General features: G+C 36.6%; 1 protein-coding gene across 3 annotated transcripts in view; it reads left to right on the top strand.

Annotated features, from left to right (window-relative positions):
* The window catches only part of ARHGAP24 (Rho GTPase activating protein 24), a 498,792-nt gene that overhangs the window by 284,967 nt on the left and 186,785 nt on the right, over positions 1-27,040 (top strand). The gene's annotated exons all lie outside the window — the stretch shown is intronic.

Consider the following 27,040-nt stretch of genomic DNA (forward strand, 5'->3'; position numbering starts at 1 on the left):
CTTGACTGGGCGGGAGGGGGAAGTTAATGAATCTTAAACTTGAAATATAGAACTAATATGGAGCCAATCAGGCAAGAGAACCTGGGTAGGGCAGTCTAGGCATTTTAACTGATCCAGTCAAAGCTTACTAAATTTATCACAGCTTAGCGGATCTGACCTGGAAAAAACAGTTATTTTGAATTGGGGTTTTTGCCTCCAGTTTGCTTCTATATTTAGCTGTTAACTTTAATGCTGCCTTCTCTTTAATCATTATTATTTTTTTTAATTCTAGTAAGCCTGCTTTTCTTTTTTTAATAAAGCTTATCATAGTTTAAGCTTATTCACCTTAATGGAGAAACATTTCTAAGAAGAGTGACATTTGCAAAAAGATTTCAAGTCACTGAGCTATAGAGGGGTTTCCAGAGCAGAAGGGAAATAGCCCAATGTGGGACAGAAAAAAAAAAAAAAAATCCCTGTGTACTCTAGCATTCCAGGTGTCACTCTTTCCCCAAGACCCTGGCTAGCTAGTATATATATGCTGCTGGCCAATAAAACGACAATGGAGAACATTATGGGGTTCAACATATGTGAATTTTCCAAAAAGTGAAGTTCAAAAAGTAAACTTTTACCACTGAGAACTTGAAAAGTTTTTTAAAGAATTTAGCCACTTGTGGGTCATTCTTTTTCTCAGATCCATTGTATATTTTGAGCTCTCTCTGGAGGGGACTAAATGCAATTTAATGTTCCCTAACTACTCAGCATTACTCATGGATATGCATTATAGAATTATTTTACAATGCAATAATACATTGCATGGTGTATAAGGCTATTAATTCTTAGATGCAAAGGTCACATAATCACTGTGTTTTGAATTATTGTATTATTTTTATAAGACATTCTTCCCCCTGTGTCCACCTTCCATATTGCAGAGTGACCTATTTCCTTATTGGTGTAGACAGCTTGCATATGTCTAATAACTCCCTTCAACCTCAACCACCTCCTCATGATTATTTTGTGCTGTGAGCAAGAACACCAGAAAATAAACAAGTTTAGAAAAAATTATGGATAGAATAAGAGACAATAACTTTATCTGAAGGTTCAAGAGATTCTCTTCCGAGAAATGTGCATATGCCAAAGGATATAGACACAGTGATATCTATTTTGGGTGCTCAGGAGACGTTTGGCTTGTGTCCAGGTTCTTAGTTGTGTTCTGTAGTAGAGGTTGCCATGGAAGTAGTTCTGGAATAAGTAATGTGTTACTGCATCTTCTGCAGAAAGTGCTGGGTTCTTCTTTTTATAAAATTACTGGAGGTATGTGTCAAGGAATCAGTGACTAAACAAATCTCAAGGGGCATACCTAATATTAATCAAGAACTAAGTATTTTATTTTAGTCCCATTCACAATCATGCTGCTCACATGTATGCATAGCTGGGAAATACAGTAATAATGCTTTGTAGGAAAGAGAGAAAAGGGAAAAAAAATCACCTTTTAGTTTATTCAATTCCTCTGTGTAGAGATTATGCTTAAGAAAAAATGAATAAGGCTAGGTTAATTTTCTCAGTGATTGTTTTGATTTGTTGAACTGCATTCTAACTTTCCAGTTCTTTTAAGCTGAAAAACACTACAAAGCAATTTTATAAACCATGTACAATGAATTTAGTAGCACAATATATGACAATATGTGTTTTCTTCTAATATCTTTATACTGTGCATTTTAGAGCAAAAAAAATCACTGATTTCTCAATCATCTTGACAATGATAGTAGTCACTTTTATTAATCCCACTCTACAAAAGAAGAAAATAGAACTGGATATATTACAAACATATATTAAGCTATAAGCTGAGTCCAGGGCAATTCTAAATTTCAACTTTAATTCAATTCCTTTGCTAATTACTTGATAATTCAACTTTATTTGGAATCACATTGTGAAGACTTTTGTATTAAAAGTCCATTTTTGTTTAATTAAAAAAAATACAATTTTCACCTAGTCACTGTAGAAATTTTTCCTAAGCATTAAAGCATCAGATGGTGTATATGACAAACTTTCCTGTTTGAAACAATGAATTAGAGACTGCCTTTTGTCTGCAGCAGTGAATTTGGGATATGCATATGTTTGATGACTTTGTCTAAAGCAATTGGCTAGGCCAGGCCTGGTGGTTTATGCCTGTAATCCCAGCACTTTGGGAGACCAAGGCAAATGAATCACTTGAGGTCAGAAGTTCAAGACCAGCCTGGCCAACATGGTGAAACCTTATCTCTGCTAAAACACACACACACACACACACACACACACACACACACAAACACAAATTAGCCAGGTGTGGTGGCCTGTGCCTGTAATCCCAAGTATGCAGGAGGCAGAGGCAGGAGAATCGCTGGAACCCAGCGGGGCGGTGGAGTTTGCAGTGAGCTAAGAACACATCACTGCACTCCAGTCTGAGTAACAGAGTGAGACTCTGTCTCAAATAAAACAAGATTGTCTAGAAATTGTGCTTAATTTTGCTTCCTACTTTCAGTTAGGTGACATGACTTATTTTAAAATGAAATGTTATTGCAACTGAAACACAGCTCTTTTAAATTGAAAATATACTATTTTAAGTCAGTTCACTGAAGCTATTCCTCATTTGACTGAGTCTTTCACTTTAATTGAAGTTTAATGTTCATGTTCATACCTAAATAGGAAATTTTAGTACTAATTTAGATGTAAATTTAAAATTCCTGAAATGTCAGTGTCATTATGAATACACACTTAGGAAAACTTCAATTTAGAAAGATGCTTTTTTAAACCTGGAAAAGGAAACAATCATTTAAATGAATTAATGCATGTTAGCATTCACTGATAACATGTTATAAGGGTCCTTCTTAGCACAACCTTATGAGAATTCTCCAGAAGCCTCAGAATTCAGCTCCTTATAAAGTAGAATTCAGTGAGCAGGATTTATGGTTCCCAAGGAGCTGTCAAGCTTAGTGCTGTAGGTTATGGACAGGGGAGAGAAGCTATTGACATTTCTGAAGTTGTTGAACAGAGAAAAAGATAATTGCTTTGTTCTTTTAAAAAATCCACATTTAGTTCACTTTCAATTACAGTCTCTCAGGGATAAATATGCTTAAACTGACGCAAGTATCTTTCTATATATTGGCCTTTGTTTAACCATACTAAATTGGAGCTTCTGGACAATTTAAGAGGTGATACGAATCCAGGGTTCCTTTTGTGTTAACAACTGAGTGATGCAGTAAATGTTTGTTGAATGACTATTACCTTCAAAACTTAATTTAAAAAGAGATTGACAAATAAAATGATGCCAAAACTGCTATGTTTTATTTCATATTTGATTATTGGAGTATTTGTTACTTAGTTTATTGTGAATTATGCTAAAACATGAGTGATTCACTGAACAAAGCCATTTAATAAATTATGAAATTGCTGTTAGTAAACAGTAATTTGGAACTCTAAATTGCCAGAAGAAAAACCATCAGGTATCTACAGTCAACAATATTTCAGAAAGTGAATTTGGAGGACAAGAAAGTCCCAACTGTTATTCTACGCCTTTTTATTTTTGTTTTGTTTGTTTCTTTTGCTGTAAGCATTGTGAACTTTTGTTTTATATCAATCAAAATTTTTTTATATCAACTTTGAGAAAAACATTTTACTGTTGTGTATTCTTCCATTCTGTGGCTATACTGTAACATAATAGAACATGTCTCCCATTGTTGGGGACCTACATTGTTTCAGTGTGTTCCTCTTGAATACAATTAGGATAATCATTCTTTTACGTATGATTTTGCTCATTTGAAAACTTAAATGATTTGGAAATTAGTGAGTCCTGATCACTCTTAAAAAAAAAAAAAAGAGTAGCAGAACTAAGTCCTGAAATATTACTCATCTAGAACCTTGACTTCCAAGCTTTCAGTCTAATATCTATATCTAGCCAGAAGTAATGACTGGGTGAAAAATACATAAAGGGGCAGGAAGTGAAAGCATAATTTCCTTCTGTCTGAGTAAGAGGTCAACCATGTACCCCATTCTCTGAAAATCCCCAGGGAATGGAAGGGTTCTCATACTAAAGGAAACAGTCACGATTCCCTGCCAGACTTTATTCTCAAGGAGTGATACACATATGATAGCTATGGGAACATTTTTAAATAGCTGTCACTTTGTTAATGAGTATTTGCTAAAGCATTTCCTGGGCCACTGGTGTTTATGGAACTTTTAAACAACATATTTATGAAGATGGAACCAGGACTTGCATAAATTATGTCCTCTTACTTGCACCTTTGTTTTCCCTTAGGGCACAGCGATGTTCAGGCCTCTGGCACACGAAACAAACAAACTTTCAGCCTTTTCAACCATGTGCCTTTTTCCTGGTGCCAAGAAAAATTCACATTTTTTTGTTTCTTCTCCTTTGCCTCCCCTTGACTTGATAACCCTTTGCAATTTGGCGTTCTTTCTACCACAATATTGAAATGACCTCTCAGAGTTTGCTCATGATGGCTGAATTAACTGTTCAGTCCAACAGCTTTTTATCCCTGCCTTCGTCTTCTGTTCTTTCTGCCATCTATACTGTTTGCCCTCATGCTCTTCTTGAAATAGTTCTGTCTTTTGATGTTGGAGATCTCGTACTAGCCTATGGCTCTGCCCCTCTTCTGGACTTTTTTCCTTCCTTCTTGTTAGAGGGGCTCCTGCCTTCTTTCCACCTTCTTGGTTTCAGTGTCTGTGTTTATTTTGCTTCCTCCCTTAGTTTTTCTTCTTTGGAAAATTTCTTACAGGCCTATAGCTTCACCTTAAAGCCCAATGTAGATATCCGGTCAGCAAGGCCTCTTCTACCCTGTGAGTCGTAACAAAGGGCCCCTTCCTCCAGATCCACAATGCTCTCACATCAGGATCTTCAGCTTGGCAGCGAACTGAGCTGAATCCCAGACCCTACTCAGCCTGCACAACCTCAGGCAGTGTCCCTGCTGGCCAGGGCCTCCTATTCAAAGCTGTCTGTGGTATTCTAGTGCTTCCAACCCCATGTCTTTCCCTCACTCAAACCTGCCTTCCATCTTTCATCTCCTTCATCACTCTTTATACAACCAGGTGCCAATTAGAATTTTAGAAACCATTTCTTGGCATTTTTCCTTTTTATTTCCATGGCCACATTCTTGCTCAGAATTTAATTCCCTCTTGTTAACCTACTATCCCCTCTTCCATCCATTGCTACTGCTATCTATCCTCTATACATGTGGCAATTTGAAGGTGATCATGTATCTATCTATCTACCTACTTTCATATCTAGATATAGATACATAAGTATAGATAGATATATTTATACCCCGCCCCCCCCCCACACAATTTTTCAGTGTGTCCTTAGTAGATGGACAGGAGCAGAGGCTGTGAAGTTGAATTTCAGAATTTGAGGCCCAGCTTTGGCGCATTTACATGTGTCATCCTATGGGTTACTTAATCATCCTAAGCCTCCGTTTCAGAGTGTCAGTAATGAATAACGTATGTCAAAACCTTCTATGTGCCAGCCACAGTGCTCAGCACATTTCCCATATATTGTTCATTCAGCACTCAAAAGAAAACATTTTATTCTATTTGTACTAGACATTATAAAAACAGAATCCAGTTTCTCTTAAAGAGACTGCTTTATTCTTTTAGTTCAGTTTGACTTTTGAAGAAGTCTACAGTAAAGTTAAATTCAGATAATACCAATAGTTTTGGTCTGATTGCAAGTGGTGGTAAAACAAAGGTAATTGGGTATTATATTTTATTTTTAGATAAAATCATCATCTCCTGGTTCCGTTTTGTTGTTGTTGTTGTTGTTGTTGTTGTTGTTGTTTTGGTTTTGGTTTTTAAAGACAGGGCACCATGGGCCAGGCATAGTGGCTTACTCCTGTAATCCCAGTACTTTGGGAGGCCAAGGCAGGTGGATCATCTGAGGTTAGGAGTTTGAGACCAACCTGCCCAGCATGATAAAATCCCATCTCTACTAAAAAAAATACAAAAATTAGTCAGGTGTGGTGGCATGCACCTGTAATCCCAGCTTCTCAGGAGGCTAAGGCAGGAAAATTACTTGAACCCAGGAGGCAGAGGTTGCAATGAGCCAAGATTGTGCTACTGCACTCCAGCCTTGGCAACAGGAGTGAAATTCCATCAAAAAAAAAAAAAAAAAAAAAAAAAGAAAGAAAGAAAGAAAAGAAAGAAAAGAAAAGAAAAAAAGAAAGGAAGGGCAGCAAGAAAAGTAAAAAGTAAAACTGAGGTTTATTTTCTTTTTAACAATTACAAATACATAATGCAAATAAACACTTTCGTTTGTTTGATGTTTATATGTGGTTTTCTTGATTTATTCTTAGTGTCACAAAAGAAGCAACTGGAGTAGCCAGTAACATGTCCCAGGTTTTTTGACACCAGGCTGCCTCATTTGCCATAATACTGTCCTTTCTTTGAATTTGAGAATCCATCAGTGCCGTTGTCAAATTTAAGTGGAAATACTTCAAAGTAATGACTAAAGGTCTTTAGACATGTGCCAGGAATATTATTTCACTGCAACTGCTACCCTAGAGTCATAAATTAATTTTCCAAAGTGACACCTGCCTGTCATGTAGGGAAGATAAAGTGACCATCATTTCTTATACCCAGTATCGGTTTTTGGAAGGTTATTGTTAGTGTCTCTGCTAGTGCTTCTCTCAGAGACCACTACGACCTTTATTTCTGTAAGAGGACATAGGCTTTTTCTTAGCATCTGCTGCTTATTTCATTTCCTTAATTAGCTCATTAATTACTTGTAAATGGAAGTTGCATAAGTCATACAATTATGAAGTTGGATGGGATCTTAATGATCTTGTAATTAAGCCCCACATATTTCTGTAATGACCAAAACTGTCCAACTAAGTTAAGTTACTTATCAACAATCACATAGCAACTCTAGAATGTGTTTCCTCTGTAAGAACCTGCAGCCATACTGGCAACTTCTTGGAGTATTAATTCCATTGCAAAGTCTCAAATCTGCAACAAAAATAAATCTGAGCCTTCTCTTCCTTTCTCCCTCCATCTTCAGCTGTCAGCAGGAATAATATCTTAGAAATCCATCCTTTTTTATTCATAGGAGCTGCTTTTAAGCGGGTGAAGTCTTCCACACAATGTTCTCTTCACTTTGAACTTTTGGGTTTCCAAAAGCTAACTCCATAAGCTCTTGAAATGGGAATTAATGGCATACATAACAAATAAAATAATTAAATATTTATTAATCAACCCCAAAGTGCAGCTCCCAATGCTCCACAGTATTCTCTGAAGTAAAGCAAATCTTTGCATCAGAGATATGCATTTCAAAAAGTATTAACATGATCTTATGGCAGTTTTATATGAAATACTGTATCTCCTATGAACACACACACACGTACACACACACACACACACACACGCCCACACACGCACACAGATATTGGGGGAAATGGTTTGGGACAACAAACCTGATTAGAGTAAATGTTGAATGTTTCCCTTCTTCCTTCCCCTCAGGTTTGCACCAGCTCTGCCCACTTTCTCATATACATAGCTAGCTTCAGCATGTCTGTGCTTTCTCACCTTTGTGTGGCTTGCCACATGCAGGGAGTTTTTCAGCCTAGAGGACTATTCCTTGATCTTTTCTTTCTGGAATCATTACTTTTTCTGAATCACTTTCCTTTACTTCATCCCTCCTGTTTCAAAACATTGCTGTGACTTTCAGCACTTTGCATTTTGACTTTTTATTGACCAGTCCATTTTCCTAGCTCAGCTGGACTGTAAGCTCTTTGAAGGTAGGGGCTTTGTCTTACATATTTGTCTGAGCAGTATGTAGCACAGTGTCTCACCCACAAATCCTAGGTTTTGGGGTTCAGTATTGCTCTCGTTTTATTACAAATGTGGACATATCCTCTTTGAGGATGTGCTGAAGGGTTGTCCAGCCTGTCACAGTACACATTTAATTAGGTGATAAGAAAGTAAAAAGACAGCAACAAGATGATATGAGCTTGCTTTTCTTCCCTTTCGGTAAAATAGTCCCAGATTTTTCTCTCCATATATTTCATTTATTATTTGCTCAGATTTCATAATAAAGCAGATGACCATTCAGGTGACTCATTAAACTTTGTTTATCTTAGATTCCTCACCATTTGTCAGAGTTTCAGCAGTTGCTTCACATGATGGGGACTTAGACTCAGTGCTGACATTTGAGAGATATTTTGAGATAGTAACTCGTGGTCTACCTCCTTGCATTTGGCTTTGCTCCAATCCCATTTATTTTGTGACTAATATTGCCTAAGAAAAGGGATAATTTTTTAAAGTGTTCTGGATTTTTTGTTTGCAACAGCTTTTGAGTTTCCAAAAGCTAACTTCATAAGACCTCAGGGCTCAAATTTTAAATTATAATGACAACAACAAAATGAAACAGATTTCTTTATCCTACACTAAGAGCAAATAATGCAGATATTAATAATTCTCATGGTAATGGAGCCAAAGGCAGAATCAGAGGAGATGCAAAGAGACATCAGGTTCTTGAGGGATGGCAGTATCCTAAGTGCTCCAAGTTCTGCCACACCAGGCTGGGTATCCCCTGAGCTGGGTACGTGGGAGCAGAACTGAAAACCCAGATCACATTGAGAAAATATAAGAGCAAAGGAACCTGTGGATCACTTCTCATGTAAACAAGTGCATGAAGGCTGTAAAACTTGAGTCACTTTTTAGGCTCTGTATAGTGCCAGATCATTAGAAATGGGTGTCTAACAGTTGTGTCCAAAATAGCCTTCCAGGTTAACCCTGTTTCCTAAATACAGCCCCAAGAAGGCAAGAGAAGGAGTGGTGAGAGAGACAAGTCCAGAGAAATGCAAACCTAGCCACAGGGCCTGTGGACTCCAGGAACAGACATGGATGAGGAAGCCAGCATATTAGAGATGGCCATATGTGCAGGAGATGATGACCACAGACCAGATTTCCCCTTATCCCGACCCAAGACATGTAACCCTGACATCAGATGATACCCAGGAAAGTAAGTTAATCAAAATTAAGTTTCAGCCACCTGCCAATGTAAAAAAATAAGGACGTTATAGCTTACACACTTGGCTTTATAGACTAACATCTATTTCTTCTACATAAATTATATTTTAAACTTACACCAATTATTTTTAGCTGTCTATTTTGCTATTAAAAATGTTGGTTGGTAATAGTTTATAATCTTATCAAGAGTCCAAAGTATATTTTTTCTCTTTGAAGCTGGAGGGATTTTAAAGCTTGAAATATGAAGTGTAGGATTTGACCTGGTTAGGTCTTGACCATAGAGATGAGAGGATTAGGGAATAAAAAAGTAATCTTACAGGAGAATCTCCACCTTAGACAACTTAATGGGGCTTCAGATGTTAGTTTATATTTCATCCATATTCTGATCTCTAAGGATCTTTCCACTTCTTACCAGTGTTATCTTAAGTAACACAAAGCAAATGCAGAAATTTTCATAAATCACTCAAAAGGACAGTTGCTTGGCTGAAAGTGCCTTATAAAGTAAGGCCATACTGGTAATGAGTGATCTTTACCCAAGTTCTGAAAGTACAGCTAAGATTCCCACGAAGTAACATCTGCTCTAAGATACGAGCTCCATAGAGAACAAGGACAGAAAGGAAAATGTCTTCTGTTTTCCTGAGGATGTGGCATATTAAGAAATACATGTTTGCCCTTTGTCCCTTGCTCCTGGAACATAGCTTTCAAAACCTATGGAATCTCTAGAAAGATGAGGGTGTCTTTTGTGTGCTAATGAGATGACTTGTGGCTGGAGCCCCTAGGTATCTCCAGTATAGGGTCTGGTCTCCAGAAAGACCAAGGCATAATTAGATGGTTGGAACTTTCAGTCCCAACACTCAACCTCCAGAGGGAAGAGGGGCTGAAGGCAGAGTTAATTACCCCTGGTCAATAACTTAATTAATCATGCCAATGTATTGGAACCTCCATTAAAGAAAAAAAAATAAAGATGGGATTTGGAGAGTGTGTAGGTTGATGAACACATCAAGATTCAAAGAGATATATGCCCATAGATGGCATAGAAACGCTACAGAGAATCAAAGAAAAGGCAACAGTAAATAGACCAGGCAGACTTTTTATTTTTCTGTTTCTAAAGAGGAAGATCACTCAGCAGATTGGGTGGAGTTCAGGGATGAAACTCTTAAGAGTGAAATGGCAAGAAAGATACAGGCTCATTGAGCCCTGGGCATTAGATGGGTACAAAGGCACCAAAAAAGCAAAAAGTCAACTTACAATAGAACCAACATCTGATGCTACAGAGTGTGAAGCAAAACTGAGTTGGCAGTGAGAGCCAAGTGGTGGTACAGAAAAGCATATTATAGGTATTGCAAACCGGAGAATGTCAGGTATTCTTCAAGGCTGTCCTATTCTAGACCTTTGACATTCATGGTAGACTAACAGATGGTCTTAGGGCAGGCGTCCCCAAACTTTTTACACAGGGGGCCAGTTCACTGTCCCTCAGACCGTTGGAGGGCCGCCACATACTGTGCTCCTCTCACTGACCACCAATGAAAGACGTGCCCCTTCCTGAAGTGTGGCGGGGGGCAAGATAAATGGCCTCAGGGGGCTGCATGAGGCCCACGGGCCATAGTTTGGGGATGCCTGTCTTAGGGGAATGGAGAAGTTGATGCCAACCATTCCAGTGCATTCACTGTAGAAACTGTTGCTGGAGAGTACGATTGCCTTCTCCCTGAGAGACAATGTTAAGGATATATTAGAATCTTCCTGAGAAGTCCTATTCAACCATCAGTATGATATTTTCTCTTCTAAGACTATTGGATTTCTTCATCTCCTTGCTGTAAGATCTAAGTAAGAATGTTTCATTAGTCATTGCCTAAGTTTCTGGACTGTCTTCCAATGCCCTGATTTTAAATATCCTTTCCTCTTTTCATCTCTCAATAAACCTGTGTACATTCCTTTTTTTTTTTTTAAATTAGGTGCAGAAATCAGTTGAATCTCTTAAAATGCAGATTTCTGGGCCATGGGCCCTAAGTCTCTGATTCAACTGATCTGACATGGGGTCCCAGAATATGCATTTTAACAAAACCCAGGTGATTATGGTGCTGGTGGTCCATGGACCACACTGTGGGAAGCACTGCTTTAAGTAATCTAAATGCCTTGGGAAATTTGACGATTTACTAGCCATATTATACCTCTCGGACTGTCTCTCGCATCCCACATAGCACACAAATCATTCTTTTTCACACCATATCTTGATTTGAAACTCTGAAAATGGTTCTAACAATTATATCTTGCATGAAAACATTAGAATTTTAGGATCCAATTTATAATTCAAGATTGATTGTTTTGGCTGTCTTTAGTTTTATTGTCTCTATGGTTTTAAGGGAAACTTATTTTTATTTAAATTTAGACCCAATCTGAAATATGAAAATGGTTTCAATTTATACCTGAAATATACAGTTATATCCTTTTGCTGTTCCCAGAGTAAAAAAAAATTCCTTATTGTTTATTAGAGAACTGTTCTTTCAACCACAAGCATAAAGACAGGCTCTTGGTAGTAGTTAAAAAGGACTATTTGTGATATTTACAGTGTCTCTTTAGAACTGGAAGCTGGACACCAAGTAGTCATCACATATGGGAAAGATTTACATTTCCTGAGTGGGCTCAAGTTTGATGTAGTATAAATGGTATTTTCAAGTGCTCTGTTCTCCAGATTTTCCATGGCTACAGTATATGCTCTTGTCTCTACTGAGAAATATGCTAGTCTAGGGAATATCGAATAAGCATTCTTCCAGGCAGTGTAGTCATAGCCTTTTGTGTTCAGCCAAGTTTAGCGTGACTGTTTCACATATGATTTTGCTCTTCATGAACTACATTGGAAAAAATTAAAACCTGGTCTAAAAATAAATATATCAGGCTTTTAACCATTAATCAGTAAACATTTGTTGTCACTAAAGGCTGTAAGAATCAAATAGCAGGTATATGCAGCAGATTGAGAATCCAGTGCTGGTCAAAACCTGTTGTGTCCTTACCCTTTTTAAGCCAGCAAAGGAATAAAGAATCATAGAAAGGAGAGAACTCCATGATATAGTGTATAAGGGCAGCTGTCTGAAAAAGTAGGTAAGGTTAGAACTAAATGTCCACATTGTGGGCATCTGTTCAGGCCTTTTACATTTTTGTTTTTCAGAATGGACTTATCATCAATAAGCCCATCCAGTGTTATAAATTCTGCTGCTATAACATATTCAGGTTGAGCAAGAAGGCACATTTAAGGGTAAATACAAGAGGTACAAATGTAAAATATTGCTCTCTATAAAGTGATTAAGATTCAAAAAGTGGTTGGGTGCAGTGGCTTACACCTGTAACCCCAGCACTTTGGGAGGCAAAGGAGGGCAGATCACTTGAGGTAAGGAGTTCAAGACCAGACTGACAAACATGGTGAAACTCTGTTTCTACTAAAAATATAAAAAATTAGCCAGGCATGATGGCACATGCCTTTAATCCTAGCTACTTGGGAGAATGAGGCAGGATAATTGCTTGAACCCAGGAGATGGAGGTTGCAGTGAGCCAAGATTGTGCCATTGCACTCCAGCCTGGGCAACAAGAGCGAAACTCCATCTGAAAAATAAATAAATAAATAAAAGATTTGAAAAGTGACCCCACAAAAGAAATTATATGTATTAAAATATACAGTTTATGTATGAGATAGTTATGAAAAGCGTTCACCAAATATTTCCACCACTCTTCTCTCCAGGCACAAAAAAGAATTGTATCAATTATATCTCTCCCCTCCTTTAAAGTTAGTCATGGCCATGTAACTTGCTTTGGCCAATGACAAATGAACAGAAGTGACGTGCCCCACTTCCAAGTAGAAGTTTTAGGTGCCACAACAGGGGTCATTGTGTGCCCTTTCCATGATCATGGGATCATGGAAGCACATATTGAGGCACTTGAGTGACTGTGACATTATGAGCTAAGGACCCTGCTGACCCACATTGGACTAGTGTAAGTCAGGAAAAATCTTTGTTATAGAACTGCTTGTTAGTACAGCATAATTTAGCCTATCTTGACTAGTACAAATGCAGACATGGACGCAAAAAAACTCAAATGTCTTGATAGAAAATGAGAATTTCCCAAGTAAAGATGGAGGTGGTCAGTAATGTCCAATTGTGCATTGTGTATCCTTTAATGGAGCTCAAGAGCCAACCTAATGAAAAGAACTGTGGTCAGATTTGAGTTACAAGATTTGAGTTATCCTTTAATGGAGCATAAGAGCCAGCCTAATGAAAAGAACTGTGCTTTTTAGTTCAATTATGTGGTCAGGTTTGAGTTACAAAGAGGTAAAAGTGATACTGAAAAATTTGTGTTCATGAAGATGTGTAGTGAAGAGTAGAAATATACAACAAAATTGTCAATGATGACATTTGAATATTGATAATGGGAACAAATGGTATGGCAATTCTAATTTTCCTAACAATTAAACTTTTTTTAAAATGAGCTTGAAACTGTTTTGTAATCAATAATACCAATATTGGAAAATCGAATGTCATACTCTAATAAAAATTTAAAATTTTGACAGTTTTAAAAACTATATTTCATATTAAACATGATTGTCAGGATTAAGAGAATTCAGAAAACACTGGTCCTGAAAAAAATCCTAAAATCAAGGACAAGGAAGAAAAATGGAGTATCCCAAGTTACCAATATAAAAGCCAAGCCACACGTGGTCTACTCATAGCATAGACTGCTTTAAAGAAACGTGACTTAGTAACAATAAATATTTTCCTTAATCCAGTGAAGTTTCTTGGACTATATTAGAATATCTTAATTTATTGCAATAGCTCTTAAAATTTTTTCCATTTCTTTTGTTTGTCCCAACAGCTTATCCGAACCCTCAAAAAAAAAAAAAATGTATCCCTGAATTCCAGCTGATGGACTCTCCTTTTCCTTTTCCTTTATTTAAAAAAAAAAAAAAATCTTCTTACTTGAAGCAGTTTCTCTCCTCAATTGTCTCAGCACTCTCTACACACACTTTCTCAGTTTGACTTTATATTCTCAGGAAATATCTGATCCCAAAGAGCTGGTATATTTCCTGTTTTAGAAATCTGAGATCATCAAGTTGATTTATTGTAGTACAATTTGAAGCTCTGTCAGATCTTACTGTCATGCACCACTGAAGAACATCAACAAATTGCACCCGTCAACTAATACTTGGACTTGTTTTAACTCCCTGTCATTATTTAATTAGGCTCAAAAATGTCACTGTATTCAGGGAATCCATTGTTTTTCAGTACTGAAGAAATTGTTGTTGAAATAGGGTAATATTTTCTTCTGGCATCATAAATTAAAGCCAATAAGATAAATAGAGAGTTGACAGATATAAAAGAAGCGAAGTTAGCTCCCAGTTATATAACACCAATAAATTTTTTAAATGAAATTTTGTATTAGCAGGAGGTCATAAATGTTAGAGCACACACCATTTACTACCCTCTGCTTGTAGAAACATGAAGTAGTACAAAATTTATTAGCTTTAGATTTGTCTAAATAGTAAGCTTCATGCACATATTTGAGTCTGAAATAACTCTAAAATGTATAGTTTGAAAAACTCCAGTGATAATTCAAATTGCTCATATACAGCAAGCTTTTGTGATGAAGAATCCTTAAAGAAACAGAGTTAAACAAGTCTTTTGCCTCTAGATCTTAAAAGATTTTTTTCTTAGAGAGGTATGCTTTGATTTCTGACCACGATTTTGAAATAGTGGGGCTGGTAAGTTACTGAATTTCTAAAATGTAGCCTGAAAAAAAACAGAAACAGGGCTAGTAGAAATTTTAAACCTTATTTCCCACAGAATAGTCAAAGGATAGGATAATCCCACTTCTTTTAGTTCTGTTTATGGCATCTGGTAAACTCTGTCATCACATTTTATTTACTTACTTACTTTTTTTTTTTTTTTGAGATGGAGGCCCAGGCTGTTGGCTCACTCCAACTTCCACCTCCTGGGTTCAAACGATTCTTCTGCCTCAGCCTCTGGAGTAGCTGGAATTACAGGTGCCCACCACCATGCCCAGCTAATTTTTAATTTTTTAATTTTTAGTAGAGAAGGGATTTCACCATGTTGACCAGACTGGTCTCAAACTCCTGCCCTCAGGTGATTCGCCTGCCTCAGCCCCCCAAAGTGTGGGGATCACAGGTGTGAGTCAGCTCGCCTGGCCCACATTTTCTTTTTAAACATGCCTTAAAAGGTTCAAAATGATGACCCTTGGTTTGTGTATACTCTTTTTTAAATCTCAAATAAAATATGTGAGGGAATGAGATCAGAGTATTTCCTGTCACAAAAATAGAGTATTCTTATGTATACATAGAAAAGAAATTATGAGTAGTCCCTAAGTGTGTTTTCCTTAATATTTATCCACTGTTCATGGTTACACCACATGTTGCTGAAAACACGCACACAAGAAGTAATGCTTTCTTTCTGAGAATGTATGATTCATTATAAGCATAATACAAGAAAAGGAAACAGCAAAATTATGGAGATATACATAGGACAATTTTTAAGAGAATTTATTGAGGAATCACCTGAGAAGAAAGTTTTGTGATTTATTTAAGGTATATGAAGCAATGACTAAGAAGAGTTGTCATGTAACTTGCTATTTTCTTTAGGGAACAGTATTTCTCGTGCCCAGAGGAAATGACTTAATCAAACAATCCATATGTATTAATATATCATAGAGAGGGGATGAAACTATATATTCTGGAACTTTGAGGGACAAAATCCTTTGTATTATATCTTTATTTTCAACATAGTGTCTGTTTTCTATTACCATTTCTGCTATTTCTAAGAGTTGTTTTAGACAACCAAATGGGGCTGTGTAAGGCCGTTATAATGCAGTTTATATCTGTCAAGAGGATATCTGAATGTCATTGAAATACTAAAGTGGAAGAGTGAAATAGAGATGTTATATGCCACTGAAGATTATTTTTCTAAAGTTTTCAGAACACTTTTTGTAATATTATAAAGCCAGTGACATGATTAATAAAGTACAAAGGGAGAAAGAATAATCCTCAAATATAATTGTATACAATGCTGTTAAAATATGCTTTCATCTTCAAAGTGTTACTGCAAAAATTTTTTTTTTTGGCTCATTCTGTCAATCAAGCTGGAGTTCAGTGGTATGATTGTAGCTCACTGCAACCTCCGCTTCCTGGGTTCAAGAGATTCTCCTGCCTCAGCCTTCTGAGTGTCTGGGATTACAGATGTGTGGCAACATGCCTAGCTAATTTTTGTATTTTTAGTAGAGATGGGGTTTTGCCATGTTGACCAGGCTGGTCTTGAACTCCTGACCTCAGGTGGTCCACCCGCCCAAAGTTCTAGGATTACAGGGATGAGCCGCTGTGCCCAGCCTGCTAATTCTTTTATGTAAATATTTTCTTCAATACGTTTTAGAAAATTTCAATTATGTGATGTTTTGAACGAGTAGCACTGAGCCTGCACCCAGGCAGGCACTCTCTTTGCATCTCCACTGGTTGGTGTGATATTGTTCTGCAACTGATGAAATAAAGGTCCACCCTCATAGACCTCTTGGGTTATTCCCCTTGAACAGCAGCTTGAGAAATATAATGACTGGGGAAAAGAAACAATGTTTAATCAGTCAAAGTCCTTTTTGGAGGTTGTAGACAATCTCCCATGTCAAGGAAGTCCCTCTAGGAAACAAAAGAATGATACCCCTCACCACTATATTTCTTCCATTCCACATTACAGTATTTCCTAATTTAATGCTTTTGAAACTGGCATCTGTCTCAGAATTGATGTGTGCATGGATATAGAAATGTATGCAAAGTTCATATATAGGAATCAATGTTATTCCAGAGGCAAGAAGATATAATAATAATCTAATGCCTTTTCATCCTCATTCCGTCTGTGTTGGCTCTATTTTCTATTCCCTTCTTTTTTCTCCCTCTGGAAGGCAACATGCTGTATATTGGTTGTAGATTCCAACAAATTAGAGTTGACACCATGCTTGTTTGGGTTTTTGTCAATGGTTCTTTAAGTTTTAAAATATTATCAATCTGACTTTAGTGACAGATTCCACCTAGAATATTTCTTCCTGTCATTTTAATTATTTGGAAATTGGCAGATGTGCAACAATTATTAAATACTCATATCCAAATTATGGTTGTCCTTCCTGTTTTTTGGCAATCAGAATCTGAAATAAGACTATTTGTATGTTATTTTCTCACTTGGGGAGTATCTTTGCAAGACCCTCCAAATTTTGTTATTTTGTATATTTAACATGACTACAAAATTTATGCCTGTGCCTCAAATAGGGGAGATATTTTCAGTTAATATGGCATGGTAAAAACAAAAAACAAACAAACAAACAAATAAGCTAAGAGAAAACACAAAATAATATAAACACAAACCTAAAACTAAAAGTAACTTGTGGTGTTTCTTTGCATAAGTATACTCAGCTTATTGTACTTGTATCTTATTAATGCATTAAATCTTCCCTCATGCACTCACACAAGATCATCTTGGATAGTCTCTGGATCAATATATGTGCATTAACTGCCTAATGTTTACTTGATTACACTGATTCACCATGACAGAGTTCCCAGAATTCCCTGGAAGAAAGGCTCTCCCCCGGATGTGGTGAGGTATGCTGCATGAAACACGTCTCTCATGATATAAGGTTGATGCAAAAGTAATCACAGTTCTTGCCATTAAAAGTAATAGCAAAAACTGTGATTACTTTTGCACCAACCTATACATTCTTGTATCAAAGTTGTAAAAGGTACCCACAGTTTACTTTTCTACCTACCCCCCCCACACACACACTCACATATAGATATAATTTAGAGCAAATTACAAGTTATCACTATATTATTCCTAGGTTGCTGAGAAAAAAGTTTACTAGAATTTGAATTTGTTTTTAAAGTGTTTGAGTATCAAGTCTATCTTTAAAAAATATACTGACTCAGCTTTCTAAAATAATATTCTCTATATTAGCCTTCCTATTAATTTAACGCATCACAGTTGTATCAGAACTTTTCTAGTTCTAGTTACAAAAACTCAAGCCAACATCAGCAAAATATGGAATTTATTAGATCATAAAATTGAGAAGTCCAATGGAGTCTCAGCCTTCAGGCATGGCGTATCAATCTGGGTCCAATCATGAGAATGAAACCACATAGTAATTTGAACAGGGACAGTTTAATGTAAAGAATGATTAACTATTACAGGGAATTAGAGTATGAAGGGATTGGTTAATAAAAAGTAAAAAGAACTATAAAGAATGTAAGAATAGCAGATCTAGGAGCAGCCACCACTCCTGTGAGGGAAATTGAGCACACAAGGAAAAGTTGATCCCAAGGCTGAGATCCAGAGCTCTTTGGAGATGCTTTGGCCTTGACTCACTAGAAGTCATGGTGGTGCTGTGCCCATAGGATTTGCTGGAAGTCCTCCTTCATTCCATGCTTGAAATTAGCCCTCCAGAACGCTAGAAAAATTTATGGTGAGGCATCTCACTAGAGGACTCTGCTACAACACTGCTTTGTGGGGAAGGTCTGCAGAAGCTGGGCTCTGAGGAAGGTGTGTACATCGGAGGGGCTGGGTGCTAGGGAAGCTACGTGAGCTGCAGAAGCCTGCGGAGTCAGCATACCGGCTCCAGGAAGCAAAATCCCATTTTCTTCGGCAGAGACTCTCTATCGCCCTCTACTGATAGAGTTTAGCATGGTATCAGATGGCAAAGGAAAAATTTTTAAAGGGACCATATTCATTTCCACAGAGCAGGCAAAAGGATTAATTTATAGCCAAGGTGGCCAGATCTAAATATTCAGATGATGTCAGCAGGGTTTGCTTTTTCTCCATTTCTCAATAGTGCTTTTTTCTGAGTAGCTTCATTCTAGACTGGCTGCCTCCATATTATGGTATGAAGAATTCAGCAGAACAAAATTTTTCTCCTTGTAAATTGTCACACAAATCCCAGAAGTGAGTATGTTGACACTAATTAGCCTGGCTTGTGCCACGTAGCATCTCCAAAGCTAGAATATGTGTTATTATTTTTGACCTCATTAGATATTATGCTTTCCTAACCCTGCGCTCCTCAGAGTGCCATTATCAGAATAATTATTTTGGGGAGGGAGAGGCGGGAAGCCAAACAACCCTGAGTAAATAGAGGCACAATAGCTGAAGAGCAAAACTACAGAATTTATTGCATGCCTTAAATACCTTACATCCTGTTGGGCTTTATTTTTAAAATCATTTTTATAAGGTTCTAGATTATAAAAGGAAATTAAAATCATCTACCTTAGTCAAATCCCTTGAGTTTACTAAAAAAAATTTAAAAAAAGAGAGAGAGAGAGATTCAGTGTTTGTGGTTTCAAACCTAGGATATCTGTTAAAATAGAATCAAAAAGTTACAAGATGTACCCTTTTTAATGATGAAGGGCCCCATCTATTTAACTAAACATATTCTCTCAGCAATATTGGTACACCTGTGTCATCTGATATAACTCAACAATTTGGATGGAACCAAAGGCATTATGCTCAGTGAAAAGCATATCTCAAACAGCAACCTACAGTATGATTATATTTATATAAAATTATTAGAAATGGCAGATTTTTTGTCATGGAGAGCTGAGCTGTGAGTGCCAAGAGTTGGGATTGGAGAGATAGTGTGACTATGAAGGAGCAAGAAGAAGCTTTTTGGAGTGATCAAACAGTTCTGTATCCTGATTATCATAGTGATTACACAAATCGATATGTATGACAAAATTCCACAGGACTGTGCACCTCCCCACAGCTCAAAAACTATGGGTGCATGTAAAAACTGCCAAAACTCCAGTAAGGTCTGATTTAGTTAATAGTATTGTGCAAGTGTTAATTATGTTATACCAGTTTTGATGATATTACTATAGTTTTCAAAGATGTTATCTATAGGGAAAGCTACAGAAGTTATAGAAGAAATTTTTGTACTGTTTTTGCAACTTCTACAAAAGGGTAAAATTATTTTAAAATAAAGTTGGCAAAAGTGATAGTTAAAAATGATTGCAAATTGAGGGTGGATTTCTGGTAAGAATTAGGAAACAAAGTTCTTTTTCATTTTTTGCTTTTTTTACAGAAAACAAAAATGTATTAATAATTAGTTTGATATATCTATTAATTCTAAAAATGAAAGATATTTTAATAATATTAGGCTTTGAAAGCAATGAAAACAATTAACAAAAAATACGTGCAAATAAAGAGGATGGAAAATTAGAAAATTAGAGTGAACCACCTATGGTACTGAATTAGAGTCAGAGATATTAACATGGAATGATTGTTAAAAATATATACTGAGAACTGTGTGCATGTGTGTATGTGAGTATATGACTTAGTATACATGCATATATTTCCTACCCATATACACTGAGAGAGGCTACAAAGCATGAGGCCCCAGTAACCATGAGCACACTTAATGCTCAGATTTTGGGTTCTAAACATCATGTTCCAATAAGCAATAACTAGAATGCCTTGGAGAGTTCATTGATTCCCGGGCTGGTGCAGAGAACCTGGGATGCCTTGTGTTCTAGATGTAAAGGATTTCCTTTAGAAAAAAAAAAAAAGAAAAGAAAAAAAAGAATAAAGAAAAAAGCAGCATGTTGAAAGGGTACACTAACCAACCTGAAGGAGCTTCTAATGGCCAAAGTGGGAATAATCTGAGCAAGGAAAGAAAGATAGTACTGGATTATAACCTGAGAACTATGATAAAATTCCTTGAGTCTATACTAATAGAAATAAATTATTGAAAACAATTTAAATGAGTTAGAAGGGTAAATTCTTCCTTATAGAAAAATCCAATTCACAAAATATCCAAAGAATAAGGAATATAGAAATCACCCTAAGAGTAATAATTGCTATAGGAAAATTTATCTATGAATGCTAAAATTGGTGGGCATAATTTGAAGTGGAACTGGTAAATTTGCATAGTTTCCAAGTATCTCCTTTCAAATATTTAATAATTATAAAGGGAAAAATAATAACTTTAAATGCAGAATTCTCACAGCATCACTTAGTCAAGTGATCAAATTTAATACTGCTGGTAATACATATTGACATCATGTGCCTCTTGAGTGATCACTGAGAGGGCACATTTTGTCTAATAATGTGGAACCTCAATCTGATCATGAGAAAACATTAGACAAATTCAAATTCAGGGGCAGTCTACAAAATCATAAACTAGTCATCTTAAAAAAATGTCAAAGTCATAAAAGGCAAAGAAAGACAAGAATTGTCACAGGTTGGAGAATACTAAAGAGACATAAAAACTAAATGCAACATGAGATCTTCAATTGGATCCAAGAACATGTCTAGTGAGAAGCTGGTGAAAGCAGAATAATCTCTGTAGTATGGTTTGTAATACTGTACCAAAATTAATTGCATAATTTTGAAAATTGTATGAAGGATATGTGAGATATAAACACAAGAGAAATCTGGGTGAAGAGTATACAGGAACTCTATTGTATTATCTTTGCAACTCTTCTGTAACTCTAAAATTGTTTAAAGATTTAAAAAGCTTAAAGAGAAAAAAGTTCCCCAGGTTATTGCGACAGTGAATCAGGCTTAAGAATCACTGTGCTGGTAATTGGCTGAGTTTCTTCTAGCTCTTTGATCTTGTACCAAAGTAGAATTGCTCAGATAGAGCAAAGCAGAAAATAGATCCCAGGCTGAATGAAATAGGGCCCAAATGGTAAAATAGCAACATCCTACTCAATTGGAGGACATAGGGTAGGAATTAAGAACAGGAGGAGGCAAATGAGAAAGAAGAGGAGGGAAGGGGAAGGGAAGGAAGAGGAAGAAGGGAAAGAAGGAAAGAAGGAAGAGAAAGAAGAAAAAAAAGGAGGAGGAGGAGGAAAATATGCTCAAATAAACTGTTTTAAATATAACTTAATTATTAAAATACAAATCTTACTTATTTCATTAAGCAATATCAAAAGGCTGGAACAATTTCTGCTGCATAGCAACTGAAACAGCCTACATTGAAACAATACTTATAACCATATGGCCCTCTGTTAAACGTTAGGAATTTTTAAAATGCTAATGTTTGCCTTATATATTATTCAAGAGCATTTTACCACAGGTAGGTTATTTCCTAGATATTCATAACATATGAAGCTTGCATATTAATTCCAGTTGAAAATTCTCAATAAGAGAAAAAGTTCATTCACATTAAGAAATTATTCAAATTAAAGTCTTTTTTTTTTAGTTAAATACATAAAAACACAAAATTTCCAAAGGACATACAGCTCTAAGAACACAATATATAGCATCAAATGTGAGTTATGGATGGTTACGTCTCAGTTATTAACAGTCAGTCATTTTAAACTATCTATAGCAGGTGTCCCCAAACTACGGCCCGCGGGCCGAATGCAGCCCCCTGAGGTCATTTATCTGGTCCCCCGCCACACTTCAGGAAGGGGCACCTCTTTCATTGGTAGTCAGTGAGAGGAGCACAGTATGTGGCAGCCCTCCAACGGTCTGAGGGACAGTGAACTGGCCCCTTGTGTAAAAAGTTTGCGGACGCCTGATCTATAGTTTTATAGGTTTTTATTTTTTCTTTTCTTGTTTTTTGTTGAAGTATAGCAACTTTAAAGTGCATTAAAAATAATAATCTAGGTGATAAATTTGCTAAACCTATATTATACTCTTTATTCAGATCCTCCTATTTTAATGCCCACCAGATTTGTAGAAGGGACTATGTCCCACAAATAGCGCCTTATGTTGGATGATTAGGAAACATTAAATGAAAAATATTGATAACTATATTTCGAGTGTGGTCTAAGTCTAAATTAAGCAAAAGCCTGGGAAAAATTTTCAAGTCCAGCTGTCATTACTTAAACATTGCATACCATTTTCATGCAGTTGTAATATGATATAAGACTTTTCTTCCGTGTGTTATGCCAGTTACTCTGCTACAGGAATTGTCATTCCATGTAAAAACTGAAATATGTGTATTTACAGTGTCATCCCCTGGGCATATGAATAGATGGTGTCTTATGAGATTTTCTAAATAAGAGTAACTGAAGAGGATTGCTGGGACTGTGACATTTCTCTGTACTGTAGAAATCATTTGAAAATTATATAACTGGCCGGGTGCGGTGGCTCACGCCTGTAATCCTAGCACTTTGGGAGGCCGAGGCGGGTGGATCACGAGGTCAAGAGATCGAGACCATCCTGGTCAACATGGTGAAACCCCGTCTCTACTAAAAATACAAAAAATTAGGTGGGCATAGTGGCGCATGCCTGTAATCCCAGCTACTCAGGAGGCTGAGGCAGGAGAATTGCTTGAACCCAGGAGGTGGAGGTTGCTGTGAGCCGAGATCGCGCCATTGTACTCCAGCCTGGGTAACAAGAGCGGAACTCTGTCTCAAAAAAAAAAAAAAAAAAAGAAAAGAAAAGAAAATTATATAACTGTTTCCTGTAGATAGAACTTTGTGCTTGTGTAGGCAGCAGCTACTTATTCAAACAAAAGACTGCTTGCGTTCTCCCTTGGGAAATGAGCCAGCCATCTCAGGCAGGCATTCCTTCCCTGGCAATATGTTAGCCAGACATGGTGAACCCATTATTAGTAGATCCATGTGTGATAGGTGTATTTACATTATTCAAGCTCAAGAGAATGACGGAGAAGAGCAGAGTTCCAGCACCATCTTTATTTGGGCTGGATTACTTTCATCAGTAAAATGGTATTTTCTCCATGAAATTAAGATATGTGCAAAACCAAGTGACATCTGAAAGATGACTTGCTGCACCTGGACTCTGAAGAATGCGCCTTTTATGTAGCAAGTTTTTAATAATTGGACTAAGCTATTTTATAATGAAATGAGCTTCATGGTAGATGGAAACAAATAAAATTTATTAACTAGAACCCCTTCATGGACAATGTTTGGAAAAGTATTAGTAGCACTGACTTCTTGATTTCCCAACGTGACCACCAATTGCTGTGTAGAGCTAACCAAATTACTTAACCTCTCAAAATCTCGTATCCAACTCCTAAGATTGTGACGATTAAGATAGTATTTATATACCCCACCTATGTAAAAATTTCCCAGTGAAGATAGCCCCCTCCATATTCACTGTCTACTTCTATTTTAATGCCAGAAAGAGTTTTGAGCTATGAAATGGCTCATGTCTACCTAACGGTACTTCACTGAAAGCAGAACACTTGTGAGTTTCAACTTAAGAGTTGGGCTTAAGAGCTGAACCAGCACATGTCCAGAGAAAACGATAATTTATAATGATGGATAAAGAATAGCAATACTATAGTTTTAAAGGGAAATAATTGAGACGATCGGATTTAAGTAGTTAATACCCAGTTTGAAAAATAATTTGTATGGTAAGCCAAGGTAGTTTCAGATATTACATTAGAATAAAACGGATAAAGGAGTTATAAGTTAGATGGAGTTGCTTTGCAATTACCAACTCTTTTGCACAGCCCGAGGAAATCATTTAATATCCATGAATTTCTGTTTTCACATTTGCAAAATAATAATAATTGTAAAAAATAATTGATGGGCTGGGTGCGGTGGCTCATGCTTGTAATACCAGCACTTTGGGAGACTGAGGCTGGTGGATCACCTGAGGTCGGGAGTTCGAGACCAGCCTGACCAACATGGAGAAACCCCGTCTCTACTAAAAACAGAAAATTAGCCAGGTGTTGTGGCACATGCCTATAATCTCAGCTACTCAGGAGGCTGAGGCAGGAGAATTGCTTGAACCTGAGAGGTGGAGACTGCAATGAGTTGAGATCACGCCACTGCACTCCAACTTGGGCAGCAAGAGCAAAACTCTGTCTAAAAAAAAAAAAAAATCCGATGAAGCTAAAAACAAATGATATATTAAGGAATATAAATTGTTTGACACACAGGAAGAGTTCAACATGTAGTCCTTAACACTATACTTTGTGGTGATACTTATGTGAACTTCAGAATACCAAAATATTACATTGGGTCTGGCTTTTGTGGCTTACTGAGGCCCATTTGTCAGCACTGGGCAGTCATAGTTACCTCCTAAACCAATTGAGGTTTCAAAATATTACAGTTTTCTAAATACCAGAAAATATATTGCTGTAGAAGTATGCTTAGGGATAGTACTATTTTCCTTAACTAAATTAGAGCTTAATTCATTTGCTATCTAAGATGGATCTCTTCCAGGGCATCTTCCCTGTTACCGAAATGAAGAGGAAGAAGCAGCAGCATAACACTCTCATGCCTACAGCTTGAGAACAGTTTTTATACCTTCATCATGATGCTCATTTTGCTATTCCTTTCTTTAATTCTTTGTGTCTATTTCCTTATGTTTTGTGGACTTGAAGATTAAATTGCCTGAAAATCTTTTAAAAGAGATTCTTCTGTTTCTAAATATTCCTTGTGCCATTTGCCCAGGTTAATTAGTTAAGGGGCAATTCACAGCTCTTTTCCCCATGATTTACAGGGCAGTTCACACCTTTTTCTGTGTGATCTCTACTGTGGGGTCTACAGAATGTGGCTTTGCAAACAGTGTGCCATGGATCTTTGTGTGTTTCTATTACAGTCAAAGGCTCTTAATTGTTCTGTAACATATTTTCCTTCATAATAAATTTAAAACACTTCATTTTCAATCCCAGGAAGATTGGAATTTTTATACATTTTTATAAATAGAAAAATTCTTTAAATAGCATTTAGTAGAATGGGATTGTAGATACAATTAGATTTAGGAAAATCTGCAAAATTTTGTGGAACTCATTATAATGAGCATTGTAATAAAAAAAGGTTGGTATGGAAGCAACTAGAGGTCTAGTTGTCATTTGACCCAATAACTTAGTAAATGATATAGTGTTTCTTGTAGCAGCTGTTCATCATCTTTACAACAGGTACTGTACTTGTGTCATCAGTAGTTGCAATAGTTGTAATAAACATGTACTAAAATATAACATACTACATTAACTTAGATATAAAATGCTACATAAAACAAGATTTGTATAAATTATTAAAATATACATTGTTAACTTAAAGGAGGTAATTTTTCTTCTTTTAAGAGAGCTAGGTAATACTACCAAATAGTATATAAGTGAACATGGCTTACTTAAAGAAAATACAAGGGATCAGGCAGCTCAGAAACATAAATCCAATTATAAGTCAGATAAGAATTTTGTCATAATTTTACGTGATATCACAAACTAATGAATTTCTGAGAGATCTCAACCAATTGATTTTTAAAGGATGTTGCATTTGTACAGGGCTTTATAGGATCAAAATATTTTGTCTTATTTGAATGTTAGCTTTTCTGTTCTAACACTTTCCTGGGTTTCTTTCTTGCAGACATTAGCTATGTACAGTATTCTGAAACTGTCAAAGCACAGGCAATATTCCAGTATACACAAAACTTCCCATCTGCAATTTTTAGTTCAAAGATCCGTGGAGCTTTGGAGGTGGGGTAAAGTGCCCACTATAACTTTTGTTGTTTTTTTTTGTGTGTGTTAATCAGTGGCTTCTATTTCTTTTTCCTTTAATCTCTAGTTACATTAGGTACCATCTTAGATGCAGGTACATGCCGACAAAACAAGAACAAAGATGTGAGATAAAAGTTCATTTGTGCCACAAGTTTACAGCAAATACAAATGCAGGTTGATTAGGGAGACTGTGATGAGACTTACAGAGAGTCTCGTAAAAATATATCTTGATACTTTTGTATTTGAAACTGTGCTGGAATGCCTTCATTACTGATTATCCCTTTCAAAGTTGATGACTTTGGCTAACAATCTTGCTGTTTCCCCCCTTCCCAACACCACCCCTTCCCCTTGCTTCCTTTTGAAAAGCAGTAAAGGCAGAGGTGATATTTAGGTCCTCTGAGAGTCAGTGTTGGTGAAAATGAAATACTTCTTCAGAGCACAGTCAGGATGATTATCCAGCCGCTTTGATAAATTTACAGACATCTGTTCTAGACTCATTTCTGCTGCACAAATCTGCCATTAACAAACCGTAAGGACTTTAATTAACTGAACATACCAAGGAGTGCTACTCTGATAAAATGGCACCATCTGGAAAGAAAGATGTAAA

The sequence above is a fragment of the Saimiri boliviensis genome, chromosome 3, assembly GCF_048565385.1.
Source record: "Saimiri boliviensis isolate mSaiBol1 chromosome 3, mSaiBol1.pri, whole genome shotgun sequence".
Taxonomy (NCBI): Eukaryota; Metazoa; Chordata; class Mammalia; order Primates; family Cebidae; genus Saimiri; species Saimiri boliviensis.